The sequence below is a fragment of the Cynocephalus volans genome, chromosome 1 (assembly GCF_027409185.1).
Source record: "Cynocephalus volans isolate mCynVol1 chromosome 1, mCynVol1.pri, whole genome shotgun sequence".
In the NCBI taxonomy this organism is placed as follows: Eukaryota; Metazoa; Chordata; class Mammalia; order Dermoptera; family Cynocephalidae; genus Cynocephalus; species Cynocephalus volans.
In genome coordinates this window covers 275,272,703-275,295,637 of record NC_084460.1, presented here as the reverse complement: position 1 = coordinate 275,295,637, position 22,935 = coordinate 275,272,703, and the positions used below count along the sequence as shown (strand labels likewise).

The 22,935-nt window shown below is 35.8% G+C and overlaps 1 pseudogene; it reads left to right on the top strand.

The window, feature by feature from the left end:
• Positions 1-134: 134 nt before the first annotated feature.
• On the top strand, positions 135-16,018 carry LOC134369751 (serine/arginine-rich splicing factor 6-like; annotated as a pseudogene).
• Positions 16,019-22,935: the final 6,917 nt, after the last annotated feature.

Genomic DNA, 22,935 nt, shown 5'->3' with positions numbered 1-22,935 from the left:
TGTGTGTGTGTGTGTGTGTACATAGATAGAGATATGTACATGATATGTACATATATATGAATTTTTCTGAAAAGAGTGGTCATAGATAATACCAGACTTTGAAAGAGAATCTTTACTCGATAAATTTAAGAACCATGATACAGAGTCAGTATGAAGAAGTGATTGCAGTCACAGGAGAAGTAAGCACATAAGCAAATGTTCAATATTTATTCTGAAAGCCTTTTTAGAATCTTCTAAGTGCAAAGTACTGCAGTGCTCACAAAGAACCTAAGGCAAGATCTACCTCTTCTAAAACTTATGTTCTCTTCTAGAAGAAAAATAAAATTACACAAAACAATTCAGGGAAAAGGAAAGGAAGTGATCTGACCAAGGAGCAGAAACCCAATCTTGCTGACTTAAGGGGAATTTATTATAAGCAATCAGGAGATGTGTACAGACCCTAAGTGCCAGAAGTATAAGCAGGTGTCATGAACTGGGATGAGATGTTCCTTCTTGCTCTCCTCCTCTCTCAGTTCTACTCTGCAGTATATTTGATCCATTCTGCTGTCTGCCAACTGTCTCTCACAGGCTCAGAATTTTTGCTCCTCCAAGCATTGGCTTATGACTGGTTTGGGGTTGCCATAATGCTAATGCTGAATCCCCAGTTTACCAAGGTTCTGTCTCTAAGCTTAATAAAATCTGATTCAGCCTCTGTATTTCTTATGTCAATTCTTTAGAGAAAGAGAATCTGGTATTCGCAGGTTGGCTTCTGAATTCATCCTTGGTCCCAGAAGAGGTAGGATCATCTGGTATAAGCCTGACCACTGAGGCCCCTCCTTCAGAAAGGACAACTAAGCACATTCAAAGATGGTTACATAGTATGGGCTGGAAGCCCCAACCCACCTGTCTATCCCAGTGGTCTACAAGTAAGTGACCAAATTGATCAGTGTAAAGTTTTATCCTTAATTTATAGAGCACCTAGAATGTAAATGGTACTCACTAAATGTGAGGGTATTAGTTCTTTCACCAAACACACCCCTCCATCAGTCTCATACACACACTCACCAAACAGCTACTTGTAAGGTCTCCTCTCGCACTGGACAGCCAAAGGAATTAAGATAAACAAGCTACCTTCCTGTCCTAAGGGACCTTAAAATTCATTACAATATAAAAGAGTATATGATAAGTGCCAGATGGATAAATGCCAAAAGAGTATATGATAAGTGTCCTGCAGGAGTGCTATACCTAGATTATTTGACACCTGAGGCAGGTCATTTTTCAACACACCCCTCCTGTATATAACAAAATTATTTTTAGTAATAAGCTCCAATTAGCTGTTTTGTAGTAATAAGTCCTTTAATAAGCATCATATTTCTCATGGAAGCTAACTTGGAGAACTCCTGGAATATTCGTAATGGGTCAGAAATGCTGGAATGTGCCTTAAGTACAGTTGTGTCTTCACCCATGTGGTACCACACATTCCCGCATTTAAGCAACAGATTTCACATAAACGATGACAGCACAGTGATTGTAAAGAAAAGAAAAAAAAGGAAATTTACTTCAAATCTGTCATTCTGCAATTTTTATTTCTGTTTCACATTTAAAACAGTGAAATACAGTGGCTAGAGTGAACATTTCAAAATCACACCCAGCTGGATCTGAATTTGGAGGAAACCACTTTAGCTTTTTTTTTTTTTTTTTTGTCTTTTCCGTGACCAGCACTCAGCCAGTGAGTGCACCAGCCATTCCCATATAGGATCCGAACCCGCGGCAGGAGCATCGTCACGCTCCCAGCACCACACTCTCCCGAGTGCGCCACGTGGTCGGCCCTCTCTTTAGCTTATTTTTAAAATGAACACGTGTATCTGAGTCTGCATATCTTAAGCCAACTATAGCTACATATAGTTTAATATATTATTAAAACTCAAAAGTAACCAGAGAAATTGTTTAGAGCTGAGACCAACAAAAGATTTTTTTTTTAGGAAGGAGCATTTTTTAGGAAGGCGTTTAGAATTGCCAGCTAATGGTGATAATAAAAGTAGACTGGTGTCTAGTTATTTGTCAAATACCAATCTATATGTTGCTGTGAAGGTGTTTGTTTGTTTTTGTGTGTTTTTGGTTTTTGTTTTTAAGATACGATTAACATTTAAATCAGTAGACTTTGAAAGCAGATTACCCTTCATAATGTGGGTGGGTGTCATCCGATCAGTTGAAGGCCTTAAGAGAAAAGACTGAGACCCACCAAAGAGAAAGGAAGTATGTCCCCAAACTGCCTTTGGACTCAGGACTGCAACATCAACTCTTGCCAGAATATCCAGCATCCCCTGTGAATTTTGGACTTAGGGCTGCTATGATTTGAATAATGGTGTCTCCTCCAAAATTTCTGTTAAAACTAAATCCCCATTGTGTTGCTGTGAAGAGGTGGAGTCTTTGAGAAACTAATTAAATCAAGAGGGCTCCACCCTCATAAAGGAGTTGGAGTCTTACAAAAGAGGGGGAGAGAATAAGCTTAGGCCCTTTTTGTGCCCTTCAGTCCATTCCACCATGTGAGGACACAGCATTCAAGGTGCCATTTGGAAGCAGAGACCAGGGCCCTCACCAGACACTCAACCTGCCAGTGCCTTGTTCTTGGACTTTTCAGCCCTCAAAACTGTGAGAAATAATTTTGTTGTTGTTTATAAATTACCTAGTCTGTGGTATTTTATTATAACAACACAAAGGGACTAAGATAGCAGCACCCCCATTGTATGCATGAGCTTATTTGTTAAAATCTCTCTAGAGAGATACAACAATAAAGATACACACATACACACACAAACATACACAAGGGTACTTCAAATAGTTCTTGGGGGCTGAGCCCGTGGCACACTTGGTAGAGTGCAGCGCTGGGAGCGCTGCGACGCTCCCACCGCGGGTTCGGATCCTATATAGGACTGGCTGGTGCACTCACGGGCTGAGTGCCGGTCACAAAAAGGACAAAAAAAAACAAAAATAGTTCTTGGAAAAATATAATTAAAAGATAATATAAATCTTTCCATGAAGTTTTTGAAGACCCTATTTTATTGGTTCTGTTTCTCTGGGGAACCCTGAGGAATACAGATTTTGGTACCAAGAGTAGTTCTAGACAAAATCTTAAAGATGGCTTTTCTGAATTTGTTCTGAGCCTTCTGGAATTGATTATCTAATCTGATTAGATTTACAGGCACTAATAACTTTATTTCCAGTAGCAAAGACAGTACTAATAGTCTATACTGTGATGTACCAATAGACATATGTGAAAAACTACTACTGGATATTCCTAACCAAACACTTATAAGAAGCAGGGTTATGGGTGACCAGGTATTTGATAGCCTAGAACATAATGAGTATGAAAAGACTGGCTGGTTGCACCTAACTTCAGTGGACAAACTGGGAATAGAAAAGGATGAACTCAGGAATTTAAATTCCCAGCTGAAAGTTTATTTGTCTGCCCCTAAAGAAACCCTTATATCCTATAGCTGCAGGACTGAGATTACTGAAAATCAGACCCAGAATCTCATCCTGTGAATGGCTGAATTACAACACAAATTGTATTCCCAACTTCACAGGATGTCTGCTGTTAAAATGAGGGCATTAATTGGGAAGAAATGGCATCCTGAAAGTTAAAATGGGGACATACGGGAGGATTCTTGTGAAGCTGGAGATACTGGACCCTAAATTCTATTGAGGCTTCTTTACCAGCAGAAGCAACAGTTTCATCCCCATCTGAGATTAACCCTGCTTTGCCTGAAGAAACCATAATGGCCTCCCCTGAGGTGGCTGCCTGGTGCTCTTTATGACCCACCACCCACCACCACCACCACCACTCTTTGGTTCTAGACCTATAACTGGATGCAAGTCTGAGCAAGGGCCAAAAAGTTTATGTACAAAGTATGACACATAAAAAGGCTGCTTCATGCCAAAAAACTACATAATTTTTCCAATTTATACAAACAGAAATCCAGGGACTATTGTGGGAATGGATATGAAGGGTGTGAGATAATAGTGGAAGGAACGTGAGATTGAATGAGACCAAATTTACTGATATAGGCCCACTAAGCAGAAATTCTGAATTTAATGTTACAGATCAGTGAGTGAGAAAAGGCTCTAACAGTTTGGTTGGTTGGCTGACACATGGACCAAAAGGTAGACTACACCACATGAAGTTAAAATGTCAAAACTGTCCTAGAATATCGTAGAAGAAGGAACCCAAAGGTTTACGGAGATGGTAATGTTAGACTGCATTTATCATTTAAAACCTGCTCACCCAACAAAAAAGGTTACCAAGTAGCCAACATAAGTATGAGAGATAAATACGTGAGGAGAGCCCCAGCATGGCTGAAGAAGTCTGTGGTTGTTGTTCTCCATAGGTCAGAAATTACAGTGAGAACTGTTGCCACTTAGATGGAAACCTAAATGCAGTGGGAAATTATTGGAACCTGGGGTGGCAGGGGCCAAGAGGCAGCACTTAATAGCCAAAGGCAAGGTGAGCATTGTTACCATAATGGACAGCAGAGTCAAAATAGTAATCAAAATAGCCTAGCTGGCAGAGGCTTATGGCTAGCTGATCACAATGTTCTTAGAAAGAAAATAGTGGGGCAGTCAACCCAATGTTTATTTCATCTGTATAAGTAAAAAAGTTCTAGGTCAAGTGAATAAAAGTCGAACTTGAATCATAAAAACAAAGAGACGTGGCCCCTCAATCAATTCTCTAAAGAACCTTGACTGCTACAGAGTTTTCCTGCCTTGAAATAGTTTATACCATCCTTATTGTACAGATAAAGCAACTGAGGGCCAGAGAATTTAAGTAACTTGTCTCAGTTCATATATTAAGAAATTCTGTAGTCCTGTGATTTTAACCATGATATGGAAAGAAATCAGATTCTTAATCACTTAACTCTAGCTCCTAGCAGAGTGTCTCATTCATAGGAGGTGCTTAATAAATACTTGTTGAAAGTGTCCAAGAAGAACTAAAAAACAGCGTCTAAAGATATATTAGACTTCCATTAATATCATAAAAAGCATTAATAAAAATATTATTGAAAATATTCTGATAAATAAAAACATATTATTTAAAGTTATTAATAAAACATATTTGGTAGACAGTTGGAGGCAGAAGGAGGGAGAAGAAACTTGCATAATAACCACCAAAGAGTTTTAAGGTTAATGTTCTATGCTGCAATGTTGAAAGATCAAGACTTGGTTTACCTTAATTTTGGCCCTTGCTAAATAAAATAAAGGAAAATAGAAAAAGAAAAATCACAATTTTAAAGAAGATTGGCTTCTTGTACTATATATAGTTCTTCTTCTAATCTGCTATTCTCAACTTTGACCTACACAAATAGCTTTGACAAAGAAGAGAGAACAATGTTCTCACCTGAAAGTTTAAGGCCATAAATATTCTTTCCTTCCTCTGCCTATAAATTTATTGGGAAATACCCATTATGGCTTCTTGCATCTGTCGTTATCTGTGTGACTAAGATGTAGGTACTACCTTTTCTTGACTAGAGTTCCATTAAGATATTACACCACTAAATTCTTTTATAACAATAACAATAAAAAATAATTGAGTCACAATAAGTTGCCAGTAGATCTCTATATTTACCAAGTGAAGCTTAAATAGATACGTAATTGATGTTTTCCTGACTGAAAACTAATTATGTATTGGTAAACACATAACTGCCAGTTTATGAGATACAGAGGTGAACTATAATGTACCAGCATCATTAGACCATGCATATCTAAATTCAAGATGCACGAAAAGAAATTACTGTTTTCCACCCATTCTGAAATATTATTTGTTTATTGTTTCTTTACAAAATATATATACTACTAAATATATAACAAAATGAAAAATCTTTTTCATGCTGTAAAGAGCCATCTGTAATTTTTGGAACAGTGAATAAAGTTAGATGCATGTTTCTTTTTACTTTCTTTTCTTCATTGTTTGTCTAGTATATTCTAGATACGAACTCTTATGGGTCAATATTTGTGTCACCCCCAAATTCACATGTTGAAATTCTAACCACCAATATGATGGTAATAGGAGGTGGGGCCTTTGAGGGGTTATTAGGTCATGAAGGCAGAGTCCTCATTAAAGGGATTAGTAACCTTATAAGAAGAGACAGGAGAGTCTATTCTCTCACAACAAAGATATTGCTATCTAAAAATCAGAAAGAGTGTCCTCACCTGAGACCAGATCTACAGGCACCTTGATCTCAGACTTTCTAGCCCCCGGCACTGTAAGAAATAATTTCTGTTGTTTAGGCCACCTAGTCTATGGTAATTTGTTATAGCAGCATAAACTAAGACAGGAACACACACACATGGCCACTCCTAGGATCTTGCTAAATCATTTCAAATGATTTCTTAAAATTGTTCCTGACTTAATGGAACATAATTTATGTTATCATCATTGCTGTATATACATCTTATAAAGAAAAGAGAGTTTTAAGTTTGGCAATTGGGATATTTGAAATGTAGGTTGAATAGGCTTTTATTTAAGCCCAAATGCTTACAGTGACCAGGCAATGGATTTGGAAAGTATAAAGAAACAGAGAAGGTAGAGATGGTAAACTGGAGAATGTGGTAAATGTAAAGAGGAGTGAAATCTCTGCGTTCTAGTTGAGACTAGCCTTGTAGGAACTTGGGTCCAGCATTGGCAGATACTTTGAATTTTCAAGAGAAGCCAGAAATCCAACTTTGATGTTATTTTAAAATGTCAATAGAAAACTTTTTAATATTCAAAGCTTTGTGGATATGGAAGTATGGGCATGTGATGGGAGCCTGGATGTACCTCATCTTCAGACCTATGGCCCCTAGCTTGCAATTTCTGGTTCAACTGACACGTGAAATTAATTTAACATCATATAGTCTTCCTTAATGGGAACAGAGTGCTACAAACCTGAGATATTCAGATAGAAATCTATGTGAGCTATGAATCAGTAAATGAAAATATAATAAATGAATCTGATTTCTGGTGTAAAACTATACAAACCAATTGAGCAATGTTGCCTTACACATGCAACAGGGGTGGGGTGGGTTTATTTCAATTAGGCAAATACACAGTGTTCTGACAAGCAGAACATATTCTATAAGAAAATATTTCAAGAAAAATACCACGTAAGCAATTTTGTCATGATCACAAACTGTTTCAAATTAACATCATCAATCTGTTTTAAATAAGCAATAAACAACTAATTAAATCCAGAATCATAACAGATTCAACAGTTAAAATTCTTGCTGCCAAACCAGCTATTTTTTATTCACAGATAAATCTTGATTTGAGAAGCTATAGCTTCTGGCTTCTATGTACCCATTTCCCTTTTAGAAAGGACAAAAAAAAAATCATTTAATTATTTCATAAGTGCAACAATTATAGCATGCAATCCAATCAATAGTTCTGTCAGCTTCCTAGATTTAAAACACTTATGGGCTTGGCTAGTAGTCATCTACTATACCTTGCCTGTAGCTATCCCTGATATTTATTGTTTCACTCTGGAAACAAAGTCTACTCTCATAGGTAGACTGGCATAACTGTTAACTGTATTTAGATCAAAGTGTCAATATGCAAAGGAATTAATATTTTTTCTAATTGCAACATTTCTTAAGGCTTCTGAAAATGCCTCCCTGCTTCCAAAACTCTAGACAGGAACCCAACCCCTAACTTTCTTACATAGCTCTTTGTCTATATCTTTTTGTCCAAGCCTCAAATATACTTATTCTAGCACTTATCACAAGTCTTGACTTGCTTTTAAATAATTTGTATATGTTTGTCTCCAATTACGTGTGCTAGGTACCTGGAAGATAATGATTTAGTCTTATTTATCTTTCATTGTTCACAGATGGAGGACCAACCCATCATAAGGTCCTACTCAGAATAGACACTCAACAATCTTTATAAATTAATTGAAATATGAAAACCTGGAGATTTAGAGATTTGAAAGCAAATCATCCTTTTCTTTGTAGTTTTTGTTTGTTTTTAGGTGGTAACTTCTCTCTGGCTGCAGCTGCCACCCAACAATTTTACAAGTTAGATATCATCTTGCTGTTTAGTAGCTTTTCAGTTTCCCACTTGCCAACAAAGGATATATCTTAAGAATACGGGGATGAGACATATTATATGCATTGACCCTTTAAATAGAGAGTGGTAAGTGATAAGACGAGAGCAATTACCGCATTATATTAAATTTACTATTTATCTCTTCCCTAGAATACAACTCCCTGAGATCACTGATCATATCACAGTCTCCTCACATTTCCACACTAAATACAACAAAGAGCTTGACACTTAAAATATACTCAATAAATACTATTTCTCAAAATAATAACAATCATTAATAAATCAATTTGAATAAAAATTACAAAAACCTCATAATCAAACCTAATAAAATATTTAGTAAAGGGACTTCCAACTAGCCAGGATAATGGTTGCTACCTAAATCCAAATCTTTTCATGCATCCTCCAAAAATGATAAAGATTAACGAAAAGAACAAATAAAATTCCATCTTTTCATCAAAACTAAAAGATAGAGAACACAACAAACTTCAGGTTATCTAGATGTAGAAAAATAAATACCAATTCCCATCTGAACTATTTCCTGAGCTCCTGCCACAACCATTTGCAGAGATTTTGCTGGATTTGAAAAGACTGCAAAAGAGGGAAGTAAAATATATTGCCACAAATAGGAAGCCCCACACTAAGAAGACAACAATATATCAAAAAGAAACAAAAAAAAAAGAGTTCTACTACATCACTACATGGAACATAGAGGGATGATTTAAAAATTAAACGTTAATAAAAATGGGGGTATTGGTAACACCAAGGGCCCCTGCTTCCACAGAATTATTGAAAAATGAAGTGCAACTATAAGAATCAACTTTGTAAGAATTCTGGAAAAATCCAAAGATTCACAAGAATCAAGCAAACCCAGAGTTAAGAAAGACACACCTAGAAATTATGGAAAGCTTTGCTGCATTTCTACTGCTCTTGCCCCTCCCACCATCCAAGCTCATTGGCTGTCTGTATACGACATCCCAAGTTCACGGTGTGGGCCCTGTTCCCTGATCCTGGTTTCCTGTACAGCAGATCTTATTCTCAAAGAATTGTGTTTGTCTGTTTTAATTTGTCTGTGGCTACCTGAAGAACCCAAGGCATTTGCTTTTGTTTTGCCTAACTCAGAATGCACTCAGGACAGAAAAACAGTTATGCAGAAGACATTCTTAGAAAATATTGCAGAGCAAGTGAACAATTGAAGCAAAAAATAGGCATGTGGAAACCCTGGGAGGGAAAGCTGGGGAGAGAGTTCCTTTGGGTTACTAGGGCATTCAAAAGAACCCATGTATATTTAAAAAATAAATAAATAAATACCAAAAAGACTTGAGAAGAACCTAAGCTTCTACCTCTAGCCATCCTCTAGGCTCAGGGTGAGCAATAAGTTAAGAACAAGACAGAGTTGTAAATGGCCTGTCCAAGTGTTGGAGAGCCAATCCGCAAAAACAGAGAAAGTTTCATATTCCATTTTTTTTTCTATTTTTAGAAGAGTTTGAAAAGTATTCACTTTTTAAAAAAGGCAAGATGATATTGAAAAAAAAAGAATAAAGGTGGAACACTCACACTTCTTTTTCAAAGCTTCTTACCAAAGTAGTCAAGTTATGTGGTACTGCCATATAGACAGACATATAGACCAATGAGATAGAATGGAGAGTTCAGAAATAAACCTATATATCTATGGCGAGTAGATTATTGAAAGGACGCCAAGACCACTCAATGAAGGAAGGATAGTCACTTTAACAAATAAGGCTGTAGCAACTTGATATCCATATGCAAAAGAACACAGTTGGACCCCCTACTTCACACCTTAGACAAAAATTAACTCAAAATGGATCAATAACATAAATATGAGAGCTAGAACTAAAAAGCTATTAAAAGAAAACAGGAATAAATCTTCATGACCTTGGATTTGGCAATGGATTCTTAAATATGAGACCAAAAGAATGAGTAACAAAGAAAAAATGCAAAAAACAGGCTTTTTCAAAACTCAAAACTTTTATGCGTTCAAAAAACATAAGAAAGTGAAAAGGCTATCTACAGAATAAAAGAAAATGTTCTGCAAATAATATCACTGAAAAGAATCTGGTGGCCAGTATATATATTTGTGATATTGTGAAATATATATTTGATCTTCATCTTTGTCTCCTGGTATACAATTGCTAAAATCCTTAGAATCTCCAAAGTGATAAGTCTCTTTTTGTATGCTAATGAAGTTGACTGATGGTTGGCAGCCCCTAGTTAGCTTTAGGATGAACCAAGGCAGCATTAGAGGGTTGGGACTTTCAGCCCTACCCGTCAACCTTTGTGGAGGGGAGGGGCTGAAGGTTAAGTTGATCACCAACAGTCAATGATTTAGTTAATCATGTCTAAGTAATGAAGCTCCCATCAAAACCCAAAAGAACAGGGACCAGAGAACTTCCAGATAGCCGAACACATGACGTGCGCAGGAAGGGCATGAAAGCTCCACGCTCCTTCTCTCATACCTCACCAAATGCATCTACCCATCTGCATCCTTTGTAATAGCCTTTAAAATAAATGGGCAAATGTAAGTAAATGTTTCCCTGAGTTCTGTGAACTGCTCTAGCAAATTAAACCCAAGGAAGGGGTTGTGGGAACCCCAATTTATAGCTGGTCAGTCAGAAGGTCCAGGAGCCTGGACTTGGCGATTGTCATCTAAAGTGGAGGCAGCCTTGGAGACTGGGCCCTTACTTATGGTATTTTAGGTTATCTCTGGCAGATAGTTTCAGAATAGATTTGAGTTAGAGGACACTCAGCTGGTATCCCCTGCAGAACTGGTTGCTTGCTTACTGGTGGGGAGAAATTCCCACACATTTGATCACAGAAGTCTTCTGTGTTGATTGTTTCTGAGTAAGAATATAGGAAAAACACTCATTTTTTCCTATAAACAGAATATTTTTAAAAAAAGAAAAACACTCTTTCAACTCAAATACGTCTTGAAACAAGCATTGTCTGACATCAAAAAACACCTTACATGAATAAATCTAAAATTAAAAACAGAAATGAACAAGAAGTAGGAAGAAATCCAATGAGTTTATTAAATTCAGGAAAGATAGACGAAAAGGACAAATCATATCAGAAAGGAAAACTAAATTTCAAGTTTGTCAAAGAAAAATAGATTTGAATACAAGTATATTAATTAGTTTTGAAGAAACACAAAAAACCAGGAGAACAAAAATGAGATAAAGAAAGAAGTACAGAAGGTCTAAAAAGAAAATAGTTGTAAAGAAAGAATGTTCAAAAAAGATCTAACATTTGTACAATTTGAATTCTGGAAGGAAAAACAAAACAAAACAAAACAACGAATGGAACAATATTTAAAACTTCAGTCAAAGAAAATACTCTAAAAATGAAAGATCAGCACCTACCAATTGAAAGGGCTCAATTAGCACCTACACAAACTCACCTAGATTTATTAATGTGAAGATACATCATAGTAAAATAGAATTTAAAGAAAAAGGAAAAAAAGCCTCACAGTATAAACCTCCAGATATAAAGATCAAATAATGTGCAAGAAAAGCAAACTGTCAGAGAATTCTCAAAAGCAACCCACAAAGTAAGGCAAAAATAGGACAGACTTTTTTAAATTCTCAAGGAAAGTAAGTATGAACCAAGGTTTTTTAATCCAGCCAAGCAGTCCAATCTATTAAGTGTCAAGACTAAAGGAAAACCAATTTTAATTAGCAAGAACTTAAGGAATTATGGACTATGAGCCCTTTTTGAGTAATCTACTAGACAATGAGCTTCATCCAGTAAGATACTCAGGAAATTTTAGCAAAATAACTGATAATAAAGATTTAATATATTTAATTGCAAATTAAGACTTTAAAAAAAAAAAAAGGACCAAACATTTAAGGAAGAAATCATACCAATTTTTCTGGAATCTCTTCCAGATGGTAGAAGCAGAGGAAGTGCTTCCTAACTCATTCTATGACACCAGCATTACCCTAATGTCAAAACTACAGAAAGATCTTACAAGAAAACTACAGATGGATATCCCTTATAAATGTAGAAACAAAAATCCTCAGCAAATATTAGCTGTTTGAATTCAACAATGTATAAAAAGAATTATACTCTATGATCAAGTAAATTTTTTTCTAGAGTTATGAGGTTGGCTCAACATTTAAAAATGAATTAATGTAACCCATCACATCAGCAGGGTAAAGAAGAAAAATCACATGATTATATCAATAGATGCAGAAAACATATTTGATTAAATCCAACACCTTTTCATGATATAAAAAGAAAGAAAAAAAAAACCCCAGCAATCTAGGAATAGAAGAGAACTTCCTCAACTGAATCAAGAACACCTACAAAAAACGTATGGCTGGAGTCACACCCAAAGGGGCAGCAGGGGAGTTCCTACAAGAGACTTCCCCATATCATGTAGAGATGGGGCTGGTTGAGATTCCAAAGAAAGAAGCATTAAATGCCAGGGTGATCAATCCAAAGCATTTATCAGGGTAACTTACATACAGATGGGTCTTCAGCTTCCTCTTGATGGACAGAAAGCAAGACAAGAGATGGTCTACCTAGGTATGTCCACAACAAAGGGATAGGGTTATGGAGTTTACATAGGAGTTTAAAGGAATTTGGACTCAGTGCAGGCCAGTTTCTAAGTATTCAGCAACATGTTGGATCTTTCAGTGTTTTGAGCAACAACCTAAACAAGTTTATCAGTGCCTGTGAATGTTCAGAGCCCTGACTTGGGTTCTAGCCTGCAAAGGAAAACATACAGCTAATCAGATCTCAGACTGGTCAAGGAACTCTGCGTTTCTCAGTTAAGACACAGAAAGAAAACAGGAGGAACTGCAGGACCTCACAGTGAAAAACTAGACGCTTTCCTTCTAAGATCAGGAATAAGGCAAGCATGTCCTCTTACCACTCCTTTGCAGAACTGCAAGGTCCTAGCTAATACAGTAAGACAAGAAAAGAAATGAAAGGAAAAAAAAAAGTATACAGATTGGGAAGGAAGAAATAAAACTGTCTTCATTTTCAGATAACATGAATGTCTGTGTAGAAAATGCAAAAGAATTGACGAAAAAAACTCTTGGAGCTAAAAAGAGATTATAGCAAGGTTGCAAGATGTAAGGTTATGGTACAAAAGTCAATCACTTTTCTGTTTACCAGAATGAACAAGTGGAATTTGAAATTAAAAAACACAATAGTAGGGCCGGCCCGTGGCTCACTCGGTAGAGTGCGGTGCTGATAACACCAAGGCCCCGGGTTCGGATCCCATATACGGATGGCCGGTTCGCTCACTGGCTGAGCGTGGTGCTGACACCAAGTCAAGGGTTAAGATCCCCTTACCGGTCATCTTTAAAAAAAAAAAAAAAACACAATAGTAGTAGCCATAAAAATGAAGTACTTAGGTACAAATCTAACAAAGTATGTTTAAGCTCTATATGAAAAAAACTACAAAACCCCAATGAAAGAAATGAAAAAACTAAACGGAAATATATTCTGTGTTCATGGAAAGAAAGACTCAATGTTGTTAAGATGTCGTGTTTTTCTCAACTTTATCTATAGATTCAACACAATCTCAATCAAAATCTCAATGAGTTGTTTTGTGGATATTGACAAACTGATTCTAAACTTTATATGAAGAGGCAAAAGACCCACAGTAGTTAATATGGTTTGGATATTTGTGTCTACGAAAACTCATGTTGAAATCTGATCCCTAATGTGGCAGTGTTTGGAGGTGGAGCCTAGTGGGAGGTGTTTGGGTCATGGAGCAGATCCCTCATGAATAGATTAATGCCCACCGTGGTAAGTGCACTGTCACAGGAATGGATTAACTTCTTCCAAAGTAAGTTGTTAAAAAGAGCCTGGCTCCTCTCCACCTTCTCTTACCTCCTCTGTTGCCACGTGATCTTTGCACACACCAGGTTCCCTTCCAGTTTCTGTTATGAGTGGAAGCAGCCTGAGGCCCTTATCAGATGCAGTTGCCCAGTCATGCACTTTTCAGCCTACAGAATTGTTAGCTAAATAAATCTTTTTTTCATAAATTATACAGTCTCAGATATTCTGTCATAGCAACACAAAAACAAACTAATACAACAACCAACACAATATTAAAGGAGAAAAACAAAGACTTCTTTGAATGAGACTACCCAACTATAAGACTTGCTATAAAGCTACAGTATTTAAGACAGTCTGGTATTGGTGAAAGAATAGATAAATATATCAATGCAACAGAATACAGAGCCCAGCAATACATGGACATGAATATAGTTAGCTGATCTTTGACAAAGAAGCAATGGCCATGAAGTGGAGACAAAATCTTTTAAGCAAATGTTGCTGGAACAATTAGACAAGTACGTGCAAAAAAAATAATAAATCTCAATGTAGACCTTACACCCTTCATAAAAATTAACTCAAAATGGACCATAAACATAAATGTAAAATGCAAAACTACATAACTCCTAGAAAATAACGTAGAAAACCTGGATGACCTTGGATATGATGATGACTTTTTAGATACAACATGGAAAGCACAATCCATAAAAGAAATTATTGAAAAGCTGGGCTTTATTAAAATCAGAAACTTTTAATTTTTATTTGTCAGGATAATTAGTATATTCAATATTATACAATGTTATCATTTTTCATGGTCCTTTATCTATTCCTCCCTTACCCCTCCCACCCACTTTGGTCTGTGAAAGACAATGTCAACAAAATGAAAAGACAAAGCCACCAACTGGGAGAACAAATTCGCAAAAGCTGCATCTATTAAAGGATTAGAACTCAATAATAAGAAATGACTCTATTAAAAAATCAGGATGGTGCAGCTGGACTTGGCCGCGCTGTGGTGCGAGGCACGTGTTCTGGCTCTCACTATCCCCGCACTCGCACCTACTGTCTTAGGGTCCACCGTTGACAGCCAGCCTCGGGCCCGCCCGCCACGGATGTGCTGCGTGTCTACACAGGACGCCTGAGGTACAATGTCCAAGAGAAGAACGGTCAGCGCTTTTTCAATGTCTATGGCCGCTTCCTCGAAGCAGACCTCAAAAATGGGTACAGCTTCAGCTTTGTGGAGTTCGAGGATTCCCGCGATGCGGACGCTGCCGTTTACGAGCTGAACGGCAAGGAGCTGTGCAGCCAGCGGGTGTGGAATCGAGGAGCGCCCAGGACCCGCGAGGCCATCGCGCCGGCTACAGCAACGGAAACCGCAATGGTGGAGGCGGATACAGAGGTCGGAGAACTTCCGGTGGAGGCAAATATGGACGCCTGTTCGTACAGAATACAGGCTTAGTACAGAAAATCTTTCTAGTCGTTGCAGTTAGCAAGATTTAAAGGATTTTATGCAACAAACAGGTGAAGTGACTTATGCAGATGCTCACAAGGAACGCACTAGTCAGGGTATAATTGAGTTTTGCTCGTACTCTGACATGAAGCCTGCTTTGGATAAACTGGATGGTACAGAAATAAATGACAGAAATATTAGGCTTATTGAAGATAAGCCCCGAACTAGCCATAGGCGGCCTTATTCTAGAAGCTGTTCGAGGTCACCATCCAAAGGAAGGTCACGGAGTAGGAGTCGCAGGAGCAGCCGCAGTAGATCTCGAAGTATCTCAAAAAGTTGCTCCCGATCCAGGCCACGGAGCAAAGGTTGATCGTGTAAATCTAGGTCAAAGAGCCCTAGTCTGAAAATCCAAGCCCAAGTCTGATTGGGGTTCCAGTTCACATTCTGGAAGCGGATCTAAGGATGAGTATGAGAAATCTCGAAGCAGGTCTCGGTCTCGATCTCATTCCCCAGAAGGAAATAGAAAAGGTGATATCAAGTCAAAATCCAGATCAAGGAGCCAGTGTCTTTCCAATTCACCCCTACCTGATCCACCTTCAAAGGTTCATTCTGTGTCCCCTCCCCCAGTAAAAGCTACTTCAAGATCCCATTCTAGATCTCACTGAAAGTCAAGATCAAGGTCCAGATCGAGTTCCATAGATTAATCCAAAACTCTATATTCTTTGCACACTATTACGGAACACTTTCCTACTTGCTTAGGCAGTTACTCTTCCATGTTTTACCTGGCCTCTTCTACAAGAGAAATCTCTTGAAAACAGGGGCAAACAAAAATTCGATTTATGGCCAAATTTGATGAAAAAGATGAGGTTCTAAGGAAATGGTGGCATGAAGTCAAAGACCCTCTCTCTTCTTTGTAGAATTAAGATAACTTTGATTTTATAGCTTTTGAGCTAAAATAACTTTTGCAAAGATTAAGCTCACTTATTTTTTAAGTATTTCAGCAGGATCTGCCGCAGGTTTCTTTGTTTTATTTGTTTGCTTATTTTTAAATTAAGTGTTTCAAGCTTTGAATACTTAAGCCTTTAGAGGCAGAACCCAATTTTCAATTATGTTGGCTTTTTATAAAGCTTGAGTTATGTAAGATTTAAATAAACGTTTGCTACCAAAATGATTGCCTTATTGAATAGGTCACTATTAAATTACTACAAATGTTGATACCTGCTATTTGTGGAAATGATGCAAATTCTACCTAAGTGTAAGACAAGGCAAGCCTCACACCAGCAACAAATTATTCAGTTTGTATATTTTTTAAAAAATGAGCAAAAGACTTAACAGATATCTCACCAAAAAAGCTATACAGATGGCAAATAAGCATATGAAAAGATTATTAACATCATATGTCATTATGGAATTGCAAATTAAAACAACAGTGAAATATCCTTGTACACCTGTTAGAGTGAGCAAAATCAAAAACACTGACAATACCAAATGCTGGCAAGCTTGTGGAGCAACAGGAACTCTCATTCATTTCTGGTGGGAATGCAAAATAGTGCAGCCACTTTGGAAGACAGTTTGGCATTTCCTTACAAAACTAAACATGTTACCATATGATCCTGCAATCGTACCCCGTGGAATTTAACCAAAGGATTTTAAAACTTATGTTGAGACAAAACCTGCACATGGAGGTCTACAGTAGTTTTATTTAAAATAGACAAAATTTTGAAGAGGCCAGAATTCCTTCAGTAGGTGAATGGATAAATAAGGTGTGGAATATTCAGACAATGAAATACTATTCAGTAATAAAAAGAAATGAACTATCAAGCCATGAAAAGGCTTAGATGAATCTTAACAGCATATTACTAACTGTAAAAAAAGCCAGTCCGAAAAGGCTACATACTGTACAACTCCAACTATATGACATTCTGGAAAAGACAAAATCATAGAGTCATTAAAAGGAATAATGTTTGCCAGTGGTTGGAAAAAGGGAGAAATGCATAAGCAAAGAATTTTTAGGGTACAAAGAATTTTTAGGGCAGTGAAACTATTTTGTATAATACTATAATGGTGAATACATGTCATTACACATTTTTCAAAACCCATAGAATGAATGTACAACATCAAGAGTGAATCCTAATTTAAACTATGCTCTTTGAGTGATAATAATGTGTCAATGTAGCTTCATGGAGTGGAAGAAATGTACCACTCATATGTGCCGTGTTGATTGCAGGGGAGGCTATGCATGTGCAGGGGTAGGAGGTATATAGTAACTCTCTGTACTTTCTTTTGCTGTGAATCTAAAACTGCCCTAAAAATAAACTCTATTATATATAAAAAAATGTGGAGATGAGAGAGGAAGAATAATATATAAAAGTTATGTGTTCTGAAGAGTAAAAACAATGCAACAAAAATAGGTTAATATATATATATATATAAAATGGAAAGTATAATAAGTTAATTGATTGATATATAGGCAATAAATGACAGCCAAAATGTTACTTGAAACTGATCAAAAAAGGACATTAAACGGTTAAATTTAAAAAGTAGAGTAATAGGGCATAAAAATGTATAATTATAAAAGTAACCACAGTAGAAAAAAAGTGTAAATTTTCTTAAGTACAAAAACCTTTTTTTAACAGGAGAGGTTAAAATTTTGTTTTCAGAGTAAATGTAATAAATTCAAGTTAAAAGTAAAAATAATAAAACAGAACAATTTATAATGCTAAAAGCCACAATTCACAATAAAGTTGAAACAGTTGTGTCTATCTACGCACCAAATAACATAGTAACCACCATTAAAAGGTAGAAATCATAGAAGATGCAAAGAGACATACACTAATAATAGAAGATTTAACATACTACTTTCAACACAAGCACACAGAAAATATTCACAAAATTTTATAATACATGCTGTCATAAAGTAAGCATTAATCAATGCATTCCATAAAATAGAAATATTATAAACAATACTCTTTGATCAAAATAAAATAAAACTATCAATTAATAACAAACTTTTAAGGCCCTTCTATACAGAAATTTAAAAAATACCTTACATTAAAATCTTGCATGAAAAAAAAAATGCAAACCAAATTATAGAATTTCTCAGAAGTGATAAATTTTATGTATCATAACCTTTGGAATACATTGACACAGTAATCACATGAAAATTCATAAACTGAAACTCTTATAAATTAAAATAGAAAAATGAATTAAATGAATTGATTTCCCCAATTAAAAGCTAGAAAATAACAGCAAAGTAAGCCAAAAGAAACCACAAGGAAGGAAATAAGAAAATGGTACAAATTAATGGATAAAAGTGGTATTGTCCAATAGAACTTTCAAGTATCTATACATGTGAAATGTACTAAAAACATTAATAAAAAGAAACAAACTATTGATATATGCAACAATATAGATGATTGTCAAAAACAATAAGCTGCCTGAAAGAAGCCTGAAACAAAATAAAAGGAAAATATAACCTATAAATATAGAAAGCACATCAGTGCTTGCCTGGGTTTGAGGATGCAGAAGGACCACCTATTGCAGGAGGCATGGCAAAATTTTTTGGACTGATGGAACTGTTCTACAATTTGATAGTAATGGTGGTTGCATGGGTATATATATTTGTCAAAACTATTGAACTGCACCCTTAAAATTTATATAGGTAAATTATACCTCAAGTTGATTTCATAAAAGGATCTATAAATCTATGCTGGTATAATAAACGACTAAATAAATAACCATACAGAGGTGAAGCAAATCTCATTCTTAGAATCCAACTGACAAATGTAGAAACAATGATGAAGTTAGAAAATTAACATTAGCACCCATGATAATGAGTCAATTGTGCAAGAATATACATTGGATGCTAAAACTAATAGTAGATGAAAGATAATGTGTCCCTAGTAATGGGACAAACCGACATCCTATGACTCCTGATATGATGCACTGAGGACATATCACAGCTCTGGTGCTCCTACAAAAATGCATTGAAATCACACAAAAATATCAAACATTAAAAAGATATGTTTTTAAAAGCAGTAATTGCCTAAAACCAAATAGTTGATATAAAAGCTGACACAAAGTATGGAGGCATATTAAAGTAACAGTTTAATAAAGAGGGAACTGATATGCTGTCTTTGCCAGAAACATGTCCCTTAAATAGCATGCATTCCCATTGCTCTAAGGATCTTTAAATTATTCATAACCTGAATCTAATCATGTGAAAACATCAGACAAACCCAAATTGATCGAAATTCTACAAAATAATTAGCTTTTTCTCTTAAAAAATTACATGGCCATGAAAGACGAAGAAATATTGAGAAACTGTTTCCAAATTAAAGAAATATGACATGACATGTAAACTCAATTTGTGGTTTTGGATGAGATCTTAGAGCAGACAAAAATTATGTACACATATACATAAACATATACGGTATATGGCAATAAATGATATCCAAGACAATTGGCAAAATTTTAATGAACTCTGCAGATTAGATAGTATATCAATATTAAGTTCTCGAGTTTGGTCATTGTTTCATGTGGTAGAAGAGTGTTCTTGTTTTTAGGTAATGCAAGGGGACTTCAAAAAATTCATGAAAAAAATAGAATTAAAAGATAAAAATAAAAAATATAAACTGTACTTCTCAACATAAGCTCCATCAAGTCAAGACACTTTAGTAAGCAACGATACCAGCCATTTAGTTCATTCCTAAAGAGCTGAGGGTCTCCAGAATTTATCCATGTCAATGCAGTCTTTTTTACATTATTATCTAAAGAAAAATGGGTGCTTTTTAAAGATTTTTTAAGATTAGGAAACAAGAAGAAGTCAGAAGGAGACAAATCAGCACAGTTGGGTGGATGTCCAGTGATTTCCTATTGAAAGTCTCACAAAATCTCTCTCGTTTGATGAAAGGAATGGGCAGGAGCCTTGTCGTGGTGGAGAAAGACACTCTGGTGAAGCTTTCCTGGGTGTTCTTCTGCTACAGCTTTAGTTAACTTTCTTCAAACTCTCATAATAAGCAGATGTTATCATTCTTTGGCCTTCCAGAAAGTCAACAAGCAAAATGCCTTGAGTATCCTGAGAAATTATTTTTGTGACCTTTGTTCTTGACCACTCCACTTTTGATTTGACTGGACCACTTTCACCTTGTAGTGGCCACGGCTTTGATTTTTATTCAGGATTGTACTGGTAAAGCCGTGTTTCATCTCCTGTTACAATTCTTTGAAAAAAATGCTTCAGGATCTTGATCCTACTTGTTTAAAATTTCCATTGAAAGCTCTGCTCTTGTCTGCAGCTGATCTGGGGCCTACCGTTTTGACACCCACCGAGCAGAAAGTTTGCTCAATTCTAACATTTTAGTCAGAATCGTGTAGGCTGAACCATTTCAGATGTCTGTGATGTTGGCTATTGTTTCTGCTGTCATTTCTCTTCAATTAGGGCATGAACAAGATTATTTTTTTCTTTGCAAATTGATATAGACTGTTTGCCTCTGCAGGCTTCATCTTCAAGGATATCTTGTTCCTTCTCAAAATGAGTTATCTATTTGTAAACCACTGATTTCTTTGGGGCATTGTCCCCATAAACTTGTTGTAAAGCATTAATGATTTTACCACTCTTTCACCCAAGCTTCACCAAAATTTGATGTTTGTTCTTGCTTCAATTTTAGTAGAATTCATGTTGTTCTGATAGGGGATAATTTCAAACTGATGTCTTATCCTTCTTAATATCTCAAACTAGCTTCTGTTTAGACATGTTATAACAAGTCAGAATGAGTTATTTTGTTACAAAAATATTCTGCAATCCAAGCATAGTTTTTCCATAACACACATTTTCCATGATCTTTTTGAAGATTCCTTGTTTACTTTGAAGTATTCAAGAATAAAGGGGCATCATCTATGCAATTACTCTTAAAAGGTTAAGAAAAAATAACTGTGTGTGTGCATGTGTGTTCAGAGAATGATAAAGCAAACGTGGTAAATGTTAGCAACTGGAGAGTATGGGTAAGGAGTAAATGGGAGCTGATTGAATTCTTGCAATTTTTATGTGTTTGAAATTATTTCAAAATAAAAAGATACAGAAAACTTAAAAAACACATTAAGTATGTGGTAATAGATGGTACAGTATTAGGTTGTAGGAGTAGGATATGTACTAATAATACTGATACACCTATTTCCTTATTTGGATGAAAGTAAGATAAATGGAACTAGAATTGACCCTTTTTTATTGCCTATTATGCTCCATGATTCCCCAAAATGCAATATTCTGAGCATTTCAAGGCAGGAACCTAACCTCTTCTCTCTTCCTTATTCATCTCTTCAGAAAACCATGTTTCTATATTTTTTATGAGATCCTCTTGAGGCTTGAGTTATTGCACATCTTCCTACCTCAGTATAATAGAAGCTTTCGTCAATTTGTGTAAAATACGGAACCATACAAGGAACCCTTTGTTTAAGACTTACTTGATTCCTGCTGAGCATCTCAATTTGAGGTACTACAAATGAATAACTTTTACTGCTATTTCAATAGTGAAGTTGGATTTCTGATGTAAACTATATAAATCATATAAAATATTTAACATTAAAAAATACTACAGATATATATTTTTAGAAACATTAGTTGTCTAAAAGCAAACCAATTAATATAAAAAATGAAAAAGTACTAAAGCATATTAAAGTAGCAGTTTAATAAAGAGAGAATTAATACATTTTCTTTCTCAACAAATACATCTCCCTTATTCATGTATTTGTCTAGTCTAAACATCTCTAAACTGTGTTCAAAATAATCGTCATCTGTCTCAAAAAATTCACTGCCAATTTAATTTTAGTGAACGTTACTAAAACTATTTGAATGATAAATTCTGGGAAAGGGAATATTCCATGGCATTATTTCTTCTTAAATAATTTCTTGTTCCCCATTTTATAAACATTAAATGCGTGAAATAAGCAAGCAGCATCTCCACTGATGGCTTCAGCTAAGTGGATTTGGTGAATATGACCATACATCCATGAAAAAAATCCATGCTTTCCATATCATGACTTAGCTCATCTTGTCATCTTATCACTACAGATTTAATTGATCAGAACCAATCAACTTCATTGGAAACAGGTTTAGTGTCCATATTAACCACTTTTATTGGCAGTTGTAAATGCAAGTTTTGAATATTATTGTAGAAGGTTGCAGACCAGTGTTGCAGCAATCACCTGCTCTGACCTCATAATTGGCAATGGTAAGATAAGAAGGGTTACTTTAAAAACGATCATGCATTGAAAAAACTTACATTGTAGTAGGTAGCCAACCCACCAGTATTAATATTTGTTGGTTCTCTTAATACGTAGATTTTTTTAATAAGTGGCAGGACACTACCAGGGCTTTTAAAAACTTGAAGAGCATTACACATGACACATTTAAGGCCCTGTGTTATAAAGAGACTCCCATCTCGTCATTAATTTTTCAATAATAATGTCTTGGATTTGCATCAAAACAATATAGTGGGTGAGGGTATAGATGAAAAAAGTAGATGTGAATTACTAACTTGAAGTAGGGTGATGAGTTCATCAGAGTTCTTTATAATATCTTTTCTATTTTGTCTGTTCATATATATGTTTGAAATTATCCATTATA